The 16517-nt window shown below is 47.9% G+C and overlaps 1 protein-coding gene across 2 annotated transcripts in view; it reads right to left on the reverse strand.

Moving 5' to 3' along the window:
- Nucleotides 1-15145, reverse strand: part of Piwil1 (piwi like RNA-mediated gene silencing 1) — a 51145-nt gene extending 36000 nt beyond the window's left edge. Inside the window, exons 1-2 of one of the 2 annotated variants that reach the window (XM_050146657.1) lie at nucleotides 14847-15145; nucleotides 9469-9668 (exon numbers count right to left, since the gene is read on the reverse strand). The gene's annotated coding sequence lies outside the window, so the exon portion shown is untranslated. The remainder of the gene's footprint in view (nucleotides 1-9468; nucleotides 9669-14846) is intronic. The other variant, XM_050146655.1, reaches the window with a different exon arrangement.
- Between the last annotated feature and the right edge of the window lie 1372 nt (nucleotides 15146-16517).

Consider the following 16517-nt stretch of genomic DNA (forward strand, 5'->3'; position numbering starts at 1 on the left):
AAAGGGCACTGGGTTTTGATCCTACTGCACGTACTGGCTTTGTGGGAGCCTAGGCTGTTTAGATGTTCACCTTACTAGACCTGGAAGGAGGTGGGAGGTCCTTGAACTCCCCACACGGGGCAGGGAACCCGGTCTGCTCTTCGGGCTGATGAGAGAGGGGAGTTGGTTGGGGAGGGGGAGGGATATGGGAGGCGGTGGCGGGGAAGAGACAGAAATCTTTAATAAATAAATAATAATAATAAAAAGAAAGTGGAAAGGGACGATGCATTAAAGAGCATTACGGATAAACCTGGTGAGCATGGCTGCACACACACTTCTAGATTCTCAATCCACCTGTGCGTTCCCAAAGCAAATTCAAAGCATGATGACAAACTAGAAACACTGCTTTGGACAAAGGTTCATTTCAAAATAGAAAGACTTCCTAGCTTTCTAGCCAGCCCCTCTAAAGAACCCAGTGAACGGTTTAGAAATGGATAGGGATGATAGTCCCACATATGGCTGGAAAACTGTGCATGCGTGTGTGCATGCGTGTGTGCATGCGCGTGCGCATGCGTGTATGTATGCCACTCAACAGGAGACAGAGGAGAACAATACCATCAGACCTTCTCACCTCATCACAAAGGCTAAGGCACAGTAGCGGGCCGACAAGATAACTCAGCATGAAAAGGTGCTTGACACACAAGTCCAATGACCCAAGTTTGATTCTTGGAACACACGGAAAAGTGGAAGGTCAAAATCAATTTTTGAAAATTGTCATCTGGCTTCTGCTCATGCCCATACACAATAACAGACAACCACCATCTTTCCGTGGGATCAGCTGAGGACACACACGAAAGTTTATGAGGACCTTTGACATCTGAATTATCTTACAAAGAATTCAGCGCGAGAAGATGGTCAGAAAAAAAGGCGCCAAGAGCTGAAATAATGATGCTCGTGGTGGTGTTGGTGATAACACTGGAAAATCTTGGAACAACCCTGATGCCAAATATAGATGACTGGCTAAAGCAACCAATGAGGGGCTCAGAGTGTAAATCTATACAGTAATTATTGGTAGTCACAGAAGAACCCTTGGCAGCATGTGAAAACGCTTGTGTTACATTTTAAAGGTAAAAAAGCTAAGGTCCCCTTATATACACAAATCACACACCCCTACAGGACGCAGATTCCCACTAATAAGGGACTGGGTCCAATAGTCAGTGTGGACGGAACAGAGAAAGCATTGAAGTCTCTGGTTTGAGCTTGTCCCTACGACGATTTTTCGGGGGAGATGATGAGCTATCTGAGCAGCTGAGGTTACCCTCTTGCCTACGCCCCATGTGGGGACACAGATGTGAGCTCCTCTTCCCTCTAAAATGACAGACCCCCCCCAACCCTGTCCCAGTCCCAGTGTGGGCACGCTCCTATCTCTGGCAGCCAGACCTCGCAGCCAGGATCACAGGGTGCCTGCCTTTCCAGGTCTCAATGAGCATGGCGGGAAGCAGCAGCGCACGCGAGGGTTGGCGGATTGGTCCCTCAGAGGAATATTATCAAACGGGACACCAGCCGCGCTTGGTAATCAAACCACCAGGCACAGTAGGAAGATAGCAGCCTAGGCAGGAGAGACCCTGGAGAATCTAGGCACTGCAGGAAGTAAGAAGTCAGGCTTGCTGACTGAGCCGGGACAGCTATCCTTCCGCACTCCTGGTTTTAAAGGGAATTTTAATTTAGCAGTGTTACTAGAGTGTGCAGCCCAGCTCCACAGATCCCCTTTTTGCTGGTGTGTAGATAAAATGCAAAAGCCACTCACCCCGGCTGAGATCACCTTTATCTCGTGTACATAGCAAAGCAGCTGCAATCGCTGACTCAATCAGAGGCCCAGTGGGAAAACAGACTCCCTTCAGATGGTCTGGCGGTTGTCTTTTAATAAGGGTTTTCCCCACAGAGGTCAGAGAGACAGAAAGAGAGAGCTGAGCATCCAGGGACAAATAACAACGGGTTTGTCACTGCCCCCAGGTCTGGGGAAGAAGAAGGCAGCATGGAGCTGGCTCACCAGGTCACAACAAGACCCTGCGGATGCTACAACTGAAAGGGGTAGGTAGGAAGAGATCCCAATGGGATTCATCCCTTATTCCAGCTGCTGCTGGGAATGAATGAGCACAGCTGGAATCAGGGCTGCAAAAGAGCCTGGGTGGGGCCCGATCGTAAGAATCCTGCCCCACCCCCTCATTCGTGTCCACACATAATCTCAGGGTGGCCTTATTCTAACAACTGCCCTAAGACAGACCCCAAAGCCGACGATCAGTGACTTAAAAGGAGAAGTCACAGTCAGACATACAGAGGGAAAGGTCACGTGCAGAAAGCGATGTCTGTTGGAGTGTAGAAGTGAACTTCCAGGACACCCCTCTCCCAACAGCCTGCACAAAGCAGGAGAAACCCAGAGTTTCCAGGGCCCCGGTGGTCTCAGACCCTGAGTATTGTGGAATGGTATACTTCTGCTATTCAGAGCCTGGTTTGTGGCCATTTATCACATTAACCTTAGGATCAGACGCAGCTGCCCCATTGGCCTCCCAAAACGTGGAGTGGGACCCTGAAGAGTGAGCAGGAAAGGGATTAAGTGTTCACAGACAGTAGCACAGCTTCTGTGTATGTGGCAAACGGCTTCCCATGAGAGTAACAGGCTATCTCCAACCAGTTACAGGGAAAGGAGCTCATGGGTGAGGATGCTTAAGGGTGAAGCCCAGAGAGAAACTTGCATCGTTATACTAAGAATGCCATGACTAAGAGGCGGGGACTAATCTTTTCCAATAAACAGTGAGCGGCAACCCCACAATCAAGAGAATGGAGGTGTAGCCCAACCTCACGGCAAAGCGCGCTAACCCTAACAACGACAAACACCAAATGGACCAAAGATACCAACTATGGAATAAAGGTGTGCACATCACGGCCCAGGATTGGATCCTGGTTTAATAGGAATGACACAGGCAGCAAAGAGATAAGAAAACAAGACAAAGTGAGTCTCATCAAAATGGAAAAAAAAAAGATGAGTGCATCAAAATATACTATTAAAATGTTAGAAAGTGGGGCTGGAGAGATGGATCAGGGGTAAGAGCACTGGTTGCTCTTCTAGAGGACCGTGGGCTTGATCGTCAGCACCCACATGGCAGCTCACAACTGTCTGTAGCTCCAGGGTTTCTGATACTCCCACACAGATACACATGCAGGAAAACACAAAGGCATTAAAAAAAAAAAAAGCTAGAAAACAAATCCTCAGAATCTAAGAATGCGCTTTGAAGCCACATATGGGACAGGAGACTTGGACCAGGCCCATGCATTTCCGCAACTCATTCATAGGAAAGAACAAATGCACACAGCTTTTGAAAATGGGCAGAGGTCTAAACAGATGTCCAGAAGCCTAATTAGTCATTAAGAAGCACACACCAAAACCGAAATAAACTAGGGAGATGTTCACTGTGTAAGAGCGTTTATCTGCAGTCATGAAGATTGCAATCACAAACCCTCCTGCTATGGGTCAGTTATCACGTTAGGACAGGACGCACCTGCTCCCTCAACCTTCCTGAAGGTAGAGTGGGCAGGAAAGAGGTGCAAGGAGCAAAGGGAACTGGGACCTTTGCCCATTACTAGTTTGATGGCGAAATGGGGTGGCTACGCTGGAAGAGCTTAGTAGTTCATTCAAAACTCAAAGCATGGCGTTCCCATGAGACTTAAAGCATGGGACCCAGCAACTAGACCTGTAGGGATACATCCGAGGGAACTGAAAATGCTTTGGCTACTTAAAGGCTTGTGCCTGAATGTTCTCCGAGCCTTCAAAGTGGCAATAACCCATACATTCATCCGTGGACAACAGGCTAAACAAGATGTGGAATAACCATGAAACGGATCATTATTCAGCCAGGAAAAGGAACGCAATGCACATGCCAGGGGCTGGATGAACTCTGAAAACCTATGTCTGAGTTGAGCCCATTTTAGAGGCAGCCCAGTCCTGGCAGACGTCAGGGGAAGGTGGAATGCGTGATGATTGCTCACTAGCGTGCGCTAACTTCCCGCGTTCTGAAATTCTATACCGATGACGGCCCCACGGCTACAGAAATACACCAACAATCCTCAGGCTGCAGAACCTGACAACTTTACATTCTGACTGTGGAGTATGAATGAAAACATTGGGGAAAAACTCCAGTCTCTGGGAAATACGTGTTTCCTTACATGCAGCCTGCCAAGATCTCTGTTAAAAAGTATTTGCTGAAATCTCTTCAAAGCCTTGGCATTTCCCCCAAGAGTTGGATCGTCACCATTTGTGGCCGTGAGATTTATGTTCTTCTCAGTTGGGTCATCTGTGTTTACTTTCCCACGCAGAGTCCTCGGCAGGGCAAGGAGACTGTATGTAATATTTTATTCTACGGAGACACTTGCTTGGTGTGTTTATATGTATGCACAGATGCACAGTTGGAGGCCAGAGGTCAACACTGGAGGTCTCACACTCTCACCTTACAGTTTGAGATGCTCTATCCCTGAGCCTGGAGCTGACAGCCTTGACTGGCTGGCCACTGAGCTCTGTGATACACTTGTCTCCATCCCTGCAGCACTGGGATTACTGCTGTATGCGGCTGTGTCCAGCCTATTGCACGAGTGCTCAGGGTCCAAATTCAGGTCCCCATCATTGTACAACACACCTGACTAGCTGAGCCATCTCCCTAGTGCCATGTACTCCTTGTTTCGGTTTAAGATTTGTTTTGCTTTTGATTATGTGTGTAGGGGGAATATGTACTTGTGAGTGCAGTACCCACATGGGCCAGAAGAGGGCACTGTATTACCTGCAGCTAGAACTACAGTGACCTATGAGCTGGGAGGATCCAGATCCTCTGCAAGAGCAATATGTACTCTGAGTTGTACCGGTGCTCCTATCTTCTCAGGCCCCGAGCATTCCCTTTGAAAACAGTAGTACTGTCTCTCACCACCCTCTGATTGAAGCCCTCACATCTAAATATTTTATTATCTCTCGGGCGATGAAATAAAATATTTTTGTTTGTAAACATCAAAGACTATTTTCAAATGTATACCACTCATGTTCTGTACATTTTAAAAAATAACTATGGTTCAAAATTAATCACCCTGTCAATGTGACTCATTCTATCACATTATAAAGGAAGGAAAAAATGCTCAGCAGTTAAGAGCCCTTGTTCCTCTTGCAGAAGACCCTGGTTTCAGTTTCAGCACCTACTTTTGGTAGTTCATGACTGCTTGAACCTCCAACCTCAGGGGCTCTGACACCCTCTTCTGGCCCCCCTGAGTGCTTACACACATGTGCACATACACACATATACACATAATAAATACAAATTACTAAAACCACATTATATATCATAAAGATGTGATCTCAGGGCTGAAGAGATGGCTCAGCAGTTGTGAGCAAGCAGCCCTTTTGTCGAGGACCTGGGTTCAATCCTAGACCCCACATAGTGTCTCGCAACCATCATAGCTCCAGTTGCAGGCTGTCTGGTGCCCTCGTGTCTCGCAACCATCATAGCTCCAGTTGCAGGCTGTCTGGTGCCCTCGTCCTACATTTCAGGATAGCACACACATGTATATATGCACACACACACACACACACACAGCACTCGTGTAAAATATAATAAAATTGAAAAAAAGATTTAATTTCAGAGGTTCTATTGAAAAGGATTATTCATCTCCATAAGACAGGTATTTATCAAAATAGCTAAATCAGAAATGAAATTTCCGAATGCCTCATAAGGACACACCTCATTTTTGAGCAGAGAGTAGTCACCATGAGGAGCCTTTTTTTCTTCTTCCAACCTAAGACACTTGTTTAGTTCAACATGTGATGTGGGAGAATTGTCTGTATTCTGTCAATCGTGTTTTAAATAAACGCTGATTGGCCAGGCAGGAAGTATATGTGGGTCAATCAGACAGGAAGTTCAGTAGGGCGATGAGAACAGGAGAATTCTGGGAAGGAGGAAGCCTATTCCACTGAAACCTGCCCAGACCATGGAAGAAGCAAGATGTAATCTGCCCACTGAGAAAGGTACTGAGCCATGTGGCTAACATAGATAATAACAATGGGTTAATATAAGCTATAAGAGTTAACAAGAAGCCTGAGCTAATGGGCCAGTTTTTTTTATGGTTTATTTAACTTTATTTTATGTGCATTGGTGTGAAGGTGTCAGATCCCCTGCAACTGGATCTTCAGACAGTTGTGAGCTGCCATGTGGGTGCTGGGAATTGAACCCGGGTCCTCTGGAAGAGCAGTTAGTGCTCTTAACCACTGAGCCATCCCTCCAGCCCCTAATGAGCCAGTTTTATAACTTATGGAGATCTGTGTGATTTTCTCTGGGACTTGCCGGCTGTGGGGTACCGGGTGGGACAGAAACCCTAATAAGCCGGCCCTCTATGTTACAAACATGGCAAATTAAAATTTGAAGATATCTATGGGTGGGTTTGGCTAAGAATACATCATGTCTTTGCGAGCCTCAATCTGCAGTTGTATTTGTTGCTTTGGGAGGTGAACTTTAATACTTAGAAGTCCCAGGAGCAAGTAGCAAGTGCCTACCTGGGGTTCCATCTGCCAGTCACTTTGTAGAGGACTAAGGCTTCATTGAGAAGGGGCATGACCTTTCTGGGGTGTGCGTGGTCTCAGTGGGAGCAGACATTCTTTCTAAGCTCTCCTCTCTAGATGGTCTGATCTGGTGCTGCTAGCGTCCTGGCCGCTGTGGGGTAGCTCACTGGTTTGTAGGATCCATGAAGGTCCTTTGTGAGCAAGAGCCACTGCGCAAATTTCTGAGCCCAGCCAAGGAAGAGGGGCAACAGCATCAGCAAAAAGGAAGAAAGTGGTAAGAAGGGGAACAAGGACAGGGTGCTGTGAGTTTAGGAGGTGTGTTCAGAGGGTGTATGTGTGCCCATTGAGGTGGTCATGTCTGAGGGAAGCCTGAAGGGATACGGGCAACTCCATGGCTGTGAGAGAGATGAGCTAGTGACCCACGAAGGGAAAAGAGCAATCCCTAAGACATGCAGGTTGAAGTGTTCGGTGTATTCAGGAGGCCCTGGAACTATGCTGTGAAGGTCAAGGACCCCTGGTTTCAGGGGAGGGAAGCTGAGGGTGCTGAAGACTTGGGGTGAGGGTCTGCAAAAGAACCAGAAAGGTTGGTGTGTGTCAAGATGTGTACCAAAGGGGGCGAGTAACCCATGCCCCTCTCTGAACCTCTCTGTCTCTACTCTGCAGGTGGTTTCCTGACCCTGAAACCCAGCACTACTTCCTGCCAGCCCCCGACTCTGGCGAGGCCCCCAACACCATGTCACATCTGTCTACATGTGTGATGTAGACACACATCACCATTAGTGAAGGCGACATGACAGCATCTCTAGAGTGTTCTGTCATATGACTCTGCTGCCACAATTCCCCCGCCGCTTCTGTGTAGCAATGGTCTGGAAATGGCAGGCCATAGACACCCCAGTCTTCCTCGATGTGGCCGACCAGTCTTTCCAGGGCCGGAACCCACAAAGGAGGGGTGTTCTCCAATAGCAGAGGTGAGCCTGAGAATGGAGCCAAGCAGGGCTAGGTGTGCAAGGCTGTCACATAGCAACATCAGGAAAGGGAGGCTGTGGTCTATGGCACCTAGGACAGACAGGGTCAATGGATGCTCCAGAGGAAGACTCTGAGGATCTCCATGGTGACCCACGGAGGTGACATAGGGGGCGGAGATGTGTTGTGTTCTGAGGACATGCTGAGAAAGGAAGAGGCTGTCTCCTACACAGCAAGTTACCTGCTGGGTGAAGGCATGTATGGAAGAGTCACAGACAGCGAGAAAATGCCCCGAGCAGCAAAGAGGAAAGCTAGGAAGGGGAACGTTCCAACAGATGACTGAACCCCATTTGTAGAGATGCTGCGGGCCTCTTGGAGAGTGAGCGGGTGGTCTCTGGTGATCTCTGTGGCCTCACCTCAATCACACGGAGCCCGGAAGTTAATTCATTGAATGACAACCAGCAGTTTTAGCAAATGGAACAGCAAATGGCACTGTGTACACAGAATCTATGTACACAGTCATCACAAGAACACCTTTCGGGCCATGCGTGATGATCATAAGGTTTTGGAAAGGGGAAATTTGACTGATTATGGATGAGGAAAGCAAGGAGAGGGATTAGGTGTGAAGAAGGCCCCTCCATGCAGAGTGGCTAGACATCATGCTATAGAGCTACAAGTGGCCATCATGGCCAGAGTACACAGGACAAGAAGTGTCTGAAGAATTCCATTCCTGGGAAGACATGTATAATATCCCTTCAATTCCCATAAAATCCTACCAATAAACCTATGTACCATTCCACCAGAGTTCACCCTGGGGAACCAGTGAGGTTACTGGGCTTAACTCCCAGAGCTTGGATGAAGACTTACTGACAGGAATGTGGGGGACCCTAAAACAACTGTAGTAAGTCTGTACCCTGTGTGAATCCTGACATCCCCATAACTAGATGGAGCAGACACACACCTCCAGTTAACCTTCCCTAGCCTGTATATTCTAACATATCCCGAGATCTGAAGCCTGAAACTGTGAAGGCAGAATTGCACACAAATGGCCGAGAGAACAGGAGAGAGCAGCTGGAACGTTAGGTCAGGGTCCAGCGACCTTCTCTGTAGAATACCAACAGTCCACAAAGTCCACTCAGGGAACAGCTGATCTGATGAAGATGGAGACCGTTTTGCTCTGAGGGCCATGTCCTATGACAGGAAGATCCAGGTTGGAATGCTACAATATTACCCCAGATGAGCCTGTGTGGGCACAGTGGGATCAGGGAGGCTTGAGAGGCAAGTGCCAACCACTGTCCCAGAGGGGCCTGACTTGGCACAGTGGAGCAGTAGTGGAAGGTGGATATAGTAACAGAAACTGTGCCCATATGCAAGGGAGCACTGTGAAGACTGTGGAGTCCAGAGTGGGTCTCAAGTCAGCAGCCCCAGCTTCTAGAAGCCAAGGAACACGAGGAAAAAAGGGCAAGCGATTAAAAAACAAAAGACGGCAAGGCCGAAACACAAACCTTTCTCTTTACCTCAGTAAATATTTACATTCTGGAGCTGGGGGATGGCTATTTTGGTAAAACACTTGTCACTGGGACGTGAGAACCTAAGTTTGATCCCCGGAGACAGTGTAAAGAGCTGGACATGGTGGTGCACACTTGCAATCCCAGCACAGGCAGAGATGGAAGGACCCCCATGGCTCACTGGCTGGCGCAGCTCACTACTGGCTGGCGCGGCTCACTGAATGGCTAGTTTAAGCTCTCTGTTGCACCCTAGGCCAGGGAGATGTTGTCTCAAAAAGGTGACTGTCTCCTGAGGAACAACAGCCAGTGTCATCAGGCCTCCACACACAAGTGATGGTCTTGTCTGCATGGAATATGCACACGCTTCCTGCTTCGTCTTTGGTATCGTCCTCTTAAGTAACACGGCACAAGTGTCTCTGGGGCGCCTACCTTTGTATCGGGTGTTAGAGGTGATCCGGAGATGGAATGTCAGCGGCAGGCACACAGCCTAGAGACAGGGCTCTCTCTGTTCCTGCTGCGCGCAGCTTGTGTTAAGTCTGAGGAGTTCCCTCAAGAGACCTCTAACTCAGATGAAGCTGGAGACTTCACTGCAGAAGAGAAGTTTCAGGCCTGGCCAGCATGAAGCAGAACTGAAATGTAAGTAAAATAAATAAATAAATAAAAAATCTTAACATAGGTTTTAAAACACAGGAATTAGGATAAAATGTAGAAACACAGGCCAGGAGAAAAATCACCCTGCCCTGGCCTTGTCCCTAAAAACCCAGGATTTGGAAATCCACACCCCCATGATTCAAGGTAACTGGCCAAACAATACTTCAGGCTAAACAGTACTTTTCCACTAGCTCACTGCGCACGCTCCAAAACCCTATACAACCCATCCTTTCTGTCCAGCCCACTGCTGTCTCCGTTCCCACTCAGAGGTAGTCACGGTTCTGTCTCTTTCCCTAATAAATCTCTTGTGTGAGGTTTGTTGCCTGGTGTGACTTTGTATTCCTCTGCTCCTGATTGCTAAGATACCCTTGTGCTGGAAACCCTTTTATAAGATGTACCCAAGCATGGCTGTGGGCTCATCCAGCTCCCCTCTGTATAGCTACAGAGAAGATTCTAGAAGCTTTGGGGATTGCTTGTTCAAAAAGCTTCTAAGTCCCTCCCCTTCCCCCCCCCCCCCNTGCCCCCCCCCCCCCCCCCCCCCCCCGTTGTTGTTTAAATAAAAGAGGTACTAGGAGGACCCAGAGGATGTGTCAGCTAGGATTGCAATCTGATAAGCTAAAGCCATGGGCCTCAAGGGTTACATAATGAGGTGAAGACGCTGTCTTCCAGGAGAGATGGCTCAGTGATTCAGAGCACTGACTGCTGTTGCTGAGGAACTGACTTCGGGTCCCAGCACCCACATGCTGGCTCAAGACATCGTAACTCCAATTCTGCTGCCCTCTTCTGGCCACATGTGCCAGGTATACACATGGTACATGGAGATAAACAATCATACACATAAAAAAAGAAAAAAGCCTTAAAGACATTATCTTCCTTTGTAAATGTGGGTTCCTGTGAGATTCCCGGGGAAATCCCAGGTTTGTACCTGGGAAGAGAGAAGAGCCACACTTTGTCATGTACACTGAGGCCTTAATGAGCATCCATTGCTATTTTAATATCGTTTTTAAAAGTTATTTTTATGTGTTTGTGTGAGTGGAAGAGGCCAGACAGAGGGTATTGGAACCTCTGGAACTTGAGTTAGGGTGGCTGTAAACTGCCTAATATGGGTGTAAGGAACCAAACCCAGGTCCTCTAGAAGAACAGAAAGTGCCTTTAACCACCAAGCCATCTCCAGTGCCTTGTTTTTATTTAATTTTTCAAACTTTATTTTTTGTATGAGCATTTTGCCTGCCTACATCTCTGTTTATGCCCCCTCTGTATGCAGTACCTATGGCGGCCAGAAGAGGGCATTAGATCCTTTCTGGAACTGGGCTTACAGATGACTGTGAGCCGCTGTGTGGATGCTGGGGATGGAACTCAAATCTTCTGAAAGAGCAGCTAGTGCTCTTAACCATTGAACCAGCCCTTCAGCCTCTTGTTCTAGCGATCTTATCTGAAACATCTCCATATGAAAGGAATATTTTTGTTGACAAACCAGCAGCATTTCTGTCAATTGTGCTAGAATCTCTAGCCAGACTCAAGTGAGGGCTCCTTTTTCTCCCTGCATCCCCTTAGTTTTCCATCTTTCTTTCCTGTCTCAAGATGTGACTCAGATGCTGGGCAGTGGAGGCACATACCTTTAATCCCAGCACTTGGGAGGCAGAGACAGGAGGATCTCTACGAGTTCGAGGCCAACCTGGTCTACAGAGTGAGTTCCAGGTCAGCCAGGGCTACACAGAGAAACCCTGTCCAAAATAATAACAACAACAACAATAATAATTTAAAAGCTGCAACTCAAAGGCTAACACCATTCTGCATGGGGGTGGAGGTGAGGGGCAGAGCATCAGAGAGCTTCCGTAGGCATGGCTGAGGGGCTATGGGAAATGCCCTGTGTGGTGATGATGGGTACTATTTGCCCCAGTGGCTAGTGGGAAAATGTGGGAGGTTTCCACACGGAAGGAGCCTGATTTCTTCGTAGTGTTTGCATTTGCTTTGCTTCTCCATTCATCCAACAGGCCCGAGAAAGAACCCCAAAATCATCTCTCTTCTGGATGGCAAAGATGATTGATGGGAGACAAGGCCTTTGTCATTTGGGTGTATGAGAATATCTGAGGCTTTTGGCTTTTTGAAAATATTTATCTTAGGTATGTGAGCGTTTTGCCTGGATGTATGCATGTTTACCATTGTATGACTGGTGTCCAAAGAGGCAGCGATGGGGAGGGGGAAAGCAGGGAAGGAGAGGGGGGGGAAGAGACAGAGGGAGCTAGGGAGGGGGAAGGACAGACATGGGTGTGGTAGGTATCATAGACACTGCAGAAACGGGAGGGGGTGGGGCCTGGGCTGTGTCTCTTGCTACCAGGAGGTGGGTTAGCCTGCACATTCACCTACTGGAGTCTTCCAGGACCCCAGCTCTCCTTCCACCCCTGACAAACATTTCTAGACAGCTTCCCAGGGTGCCCCCTTCTCCTATACCCATCTCTCTTTGGGGTGGGGGAGCATCTCGCTCTGCAGTCCTAGCTAGACCTCTTGGCTTTCCTCATGCCTCAGCTCCCGAGTTCTACAACTACAGTTGCTCACCACCTACCCTGTAAAGCATCTGTCTCCGTCCAGCCAACTCGTCCACATATGTAAGTGACTGAGGATAGAGTTGGGGGGGGGGTGGCGCACTTCGATGAATACTGAATCTGCTCAAGTTTATTTTTTATAGTCATTTTATACCCCAAGCCAGAGGGGAAGGGCAAAATGACTATCATTCTACAAGGAACAAATAAGAGTGATTACTTCCTTAATATTCAAAACATCCAATTGCTCGACCCTAAGTTAAACATCCTGTTATTTGGTATCAAGGAGCAAAGCATCCAGTTGCTGTACCTTAGGCCAAACACCCTGTTGTTTGACCTTGTATGGAGCGATACTAGGCTCTAACTCTCGGACCTTAAATGTCAAGCTAGAGTGGAAGCCACTTCTCTGGGCCTCCGCAAGCATCTCCCTGTTCTTCCATGCTATTTGGAGCTAACGAATTAGAACAAGAAATCAGGAGGACAAATTCAACCTGAGAACAATCAGGGCTTTCAAAAATGGTTTACGGCTGGCTCAGTGGGGAAGGCACCTGCCATACACACCTGAGGACCTGAGTTTAATCCCTGGAACCAACATAAAGGTAAAGGAAAGAACCAACTCCACATAGTTGTCCTCTGATGTCCATATTGTGGCATGCACACATCACAATACACATACACTTCAAAAGTTTCTCAAAACATGCACTTTAAAAGATGTGGAACTGGAGAGATGACTCAGTGGCTAAGAGCACTCACTGGCTACTGTTGCAGAGGACCTGGGTTTCATTCCAGGCACCCACGTGGGTGCTCAGAATCAGGTGTTTCTCCAGTCTCAGGGAAATCTTATGCCCCCTTCTGGACTCTGTGGGCACTGCATGGATATGTTTACCATGCATACATGCAGGCAAAACACCCACACATTAAGTACAAATAAAAATTAAATCAAAGAACAATTTGTAAAAAAACAAAAAACAAAACACTATGCTTTTGTTACTCAAAACAAAGATGAATTACTCAAAAACAAAGGTGTTTTGAGTACATGGGTATTGCGTGGGATGCGTGCAGGTCCATATGCCTGAGGTGCAGGGCTTTGCAGCAGCCCTCCCTTGGTGAGAGACTTGTGGGAAGGGTTGGGGGTGGGGCAGAGAGTCTAGAAAAGGAAGCTGAGCTGCTCTGATGAACCGGGGAAGAGAGGAAGGTTCCCCCCTGCCGGGGGCGTGATGAATAGTCCCAAATCTCAAGCTGGGCCTGTCTGCAGCGGCCTGGAGGCTGGCAGCATAATCCAGGGGGCTTCTCCATTCTAAACGCAAATGAAGAGGCCCTGAGCCCAAAGGGGGGTGGGGGGGATCGGAACCTGGAGTTCAAAGCTCAAAAATGACACATTGCCTCTTTTTTCCTCCCATCCCCTCCCCCCTTTATTTTTTAAAGGGGCCAGAAATATGGATGGTTATTATCTTGAGTTATTGCTACAAAGAATTTCAAAATTAAAAGATAAGCATGCAGAGGAAGCACAGTAATTTTCATAAAAGGGGGACTTAAAACAGATGTGCTCTCTTTAATCGAAGCTTGCTTGGGAAAATAGGCGTACATTTTTAACATAGCAGGGGAATGGCGCAGGGCTACCCACGTTTGTCTACGGGGCTTTCCAAGGCGTGACGGGTCTTTGGGCAGGGACAGACAGGACAAATGTGTTAACACGACCACATATGACCAGCCAAGTGACTATCTCCTGTTGCCAGGGCATAGGACCACTCTGGGCAGCGGTCAGCTCTTTCACTAACTACATGGTTTAATTTCTTTTTGAATCTGTCGGACCATTTGCCTTTCAGAACGTGCCTCTGTTGTACGAACCCCTGATTCTTGTCCAGAAAGAAGAGCCAAGATTTCCTCTGTCCTCACCTTAACCCCTTTCTTCTTTGCAGAAGATTTAGAGGGGCAGGGGCTATATTGTTTTTTTTTTTTCTTAAATGTTGACACAAGAGAATTCATTTTTAAGTGACGAAAGCCCTACTGCTCAAAGAGTTAGAATGGTGGCCTAAGTTTTGGTCCCGAGTCCCATTCAGAAGCTTCCGGCTTCATTTTCTGCAAGGAATAAAGACCAGAGTGGTCTATCTGTGTCACAAAGAAGTAGAATGATTCATTCCAGGTACAGGGTAGGGACGTGGGGTGAGAGGCAGAGAAAAATAATCATATCTGTAGCCTAGCCTTTGACTAGTCTAAGAAGAAAATATTTAAATTCTCTTGGAAATGGCAAGGTCATCCAGGAATAGCCATTCAACATTAAATTATTAGGGGATCGTAAATAAAATTACTTTTTATTATCAAATGCTATGTGCGTGTCTGTGCATGTATGCACAGACAAGGACAGACGCCTGGGGAGCCGGAAGGAAGGCAAGAGATGCCCCGGAGCTGGAGTTCTAAGATTTGTGAGCTACACAACAAAAACGCTAGGACTTGAACCCTGGTCCTCTGAAAGCGCAGCAGACACTCGGTCATCTCTCAACCCTGGGAATGGCAAATTAAAACAGTGAAACAGACTGTGCAACTATCAAAACACCCCAAATTGAGGACACCCACCACGGAAGGCTGCTGAGGAGGCCAGAGAAAGCAGGAACTCACCCGCTGCGGTAAGGGCGCTAAGTGGTACAGCTGCTTCGAAGAGGCTCTTGGAGAACTCAGCGTACTCTCCCTGTAGGCTCAAATAATTATGCTGTTCTGGTCAGCTTTCTGTTGCCCTGAAAGCCTGCCGAGCAAAAGCAAGGGAGGAAAGATTTCTTTGGCATACACTTCAAACACCACAACGCATCACTGAGGGAAGTCAGGACAGGACGTCAAGCCTGAACCTTGAGACAGGAGCTGAAGCAGAGGCCATGTCCAGTCACAGCTTACTGGCCTGCCCCCCACACCTTGCTCAACCGGCTTCTTTATACAACCCATGATCACCTGGCCACAGGTAGCGCCACCCACAGTGGGCTCAGCCCCCTCTATCAGTTTGCAATCAAGAAAATGCCCCACAGACTCTCCCACAGGCCAGCCTGATGGAGATAATGCCTCATCCGCGTGGATCCTTCTTCCCAGGTGACTCCAGTTTGTGTCAGGTTGGCAGAAACTAACCGGGGTGCGTTTCTTGGTGTTTATGCAAAGGATTTAAAAGTTTATATAAAAACCCAACCCAGATGTTCTGTAGCAGTTCTATTAGTGACAGGCCAAACTTGACAGCAACTGGCTTGCCCTGCAGTGAGTAAATAAAGATGGTACCCCAACCAGACAGCACTGCTGTGCCCTGGGGACAGTCCTAGAGTCACACACACAGACGTGGGAGACCCTTACATCCCATGATATTCCAGGGAAGCAGACGATGGGGACAGAGAATGATCCTGGCATTGGGGGAGGGACAGATGGATGAGCAAGTGGAGAGGGATTTCAAGGCATTGAAACCTCTGTGTAGAATCGTAGTGGATTCACGACGTTTGGCACATCCAAATCTATGTGTCGAATGATACATGGTGTTCAGTGTATCCAAGTCCATGGCACGAGTAGGGGCCCTGGTATGAGCAATGGCGTTTGGGTGGAACGTTCCGTGGCTGGAGTCATTCTACTTGTGGATGTTGGGAGTCTGGGAGGCCACGGTGTGTGGACAGGGCACAGGCAATACTGGGCCGCTCTGTGCTTTCTGTTTAATATCTCTGTAAATAAAAAAAAACTGCTCTAAAAATTCTACTAGTTACAGAGAAAACAAAAAGAACAGATTATACCGTATGTTTGTTTCTGAGAATTCCGAATTAGCCACATCTGAGTTTAAGTGAGGCTCTCGGTGACATTTCATTTCCAGGAGTTTTTACTTAAGCATCAGAACATGGCGATGGTGACTCACTGCTACACCCAGAGGCCAGTGTGTCTGTCAGGCCCCTTTCGAGAAGTTTCTTGTAGTAGAAGGCAATTAACACAATGACTCTCAGCTGGTCAACATGCAGAGCCTAAGAGGCTGCAGAGTACACTGCCTAAATCAACGTTCGGATCACAACCCCCACCCCAGGACTCAGGGGTCTTCGCTGAAGGTTATAAGAGCCAGAGGCAGTGGCTAACGACAAGGAAACTGTTTTCCTGCATAAAAGGCAGTGTGGCCCATATGAATCCACATCAGTTATGACAGCATATTCAAGACCTTGCAAACTCAAGCCAGATGAAATCTCAGCATGGAGGGGGGAAGGTGGGCACCAAGTCCTGCCACCCGCCCCCAGCTGAGGAGCTAGCTGTTGGCAATTGATAGCCGCTGGGGGGGGGGGGGGA

The sequence above is a fragment of the Alexandromys fortis genome, unplaced genomic scaffold (genome assembly GCF_014885135.2).
Source record: "Alexandromys fortis isolate MF-2015 unplaced genomic scaffold, M_Fortis_MF-2015_v1.1 scaffold_56, whole genome shotgun sequence".
In the NCBI taxonomy this organism is placed as follows: Eukaryota; Metazoa; Chordata; class Mammalia; order Rodentia; family Cricetidae; genus Alexandromys; species Alexandromys fortis.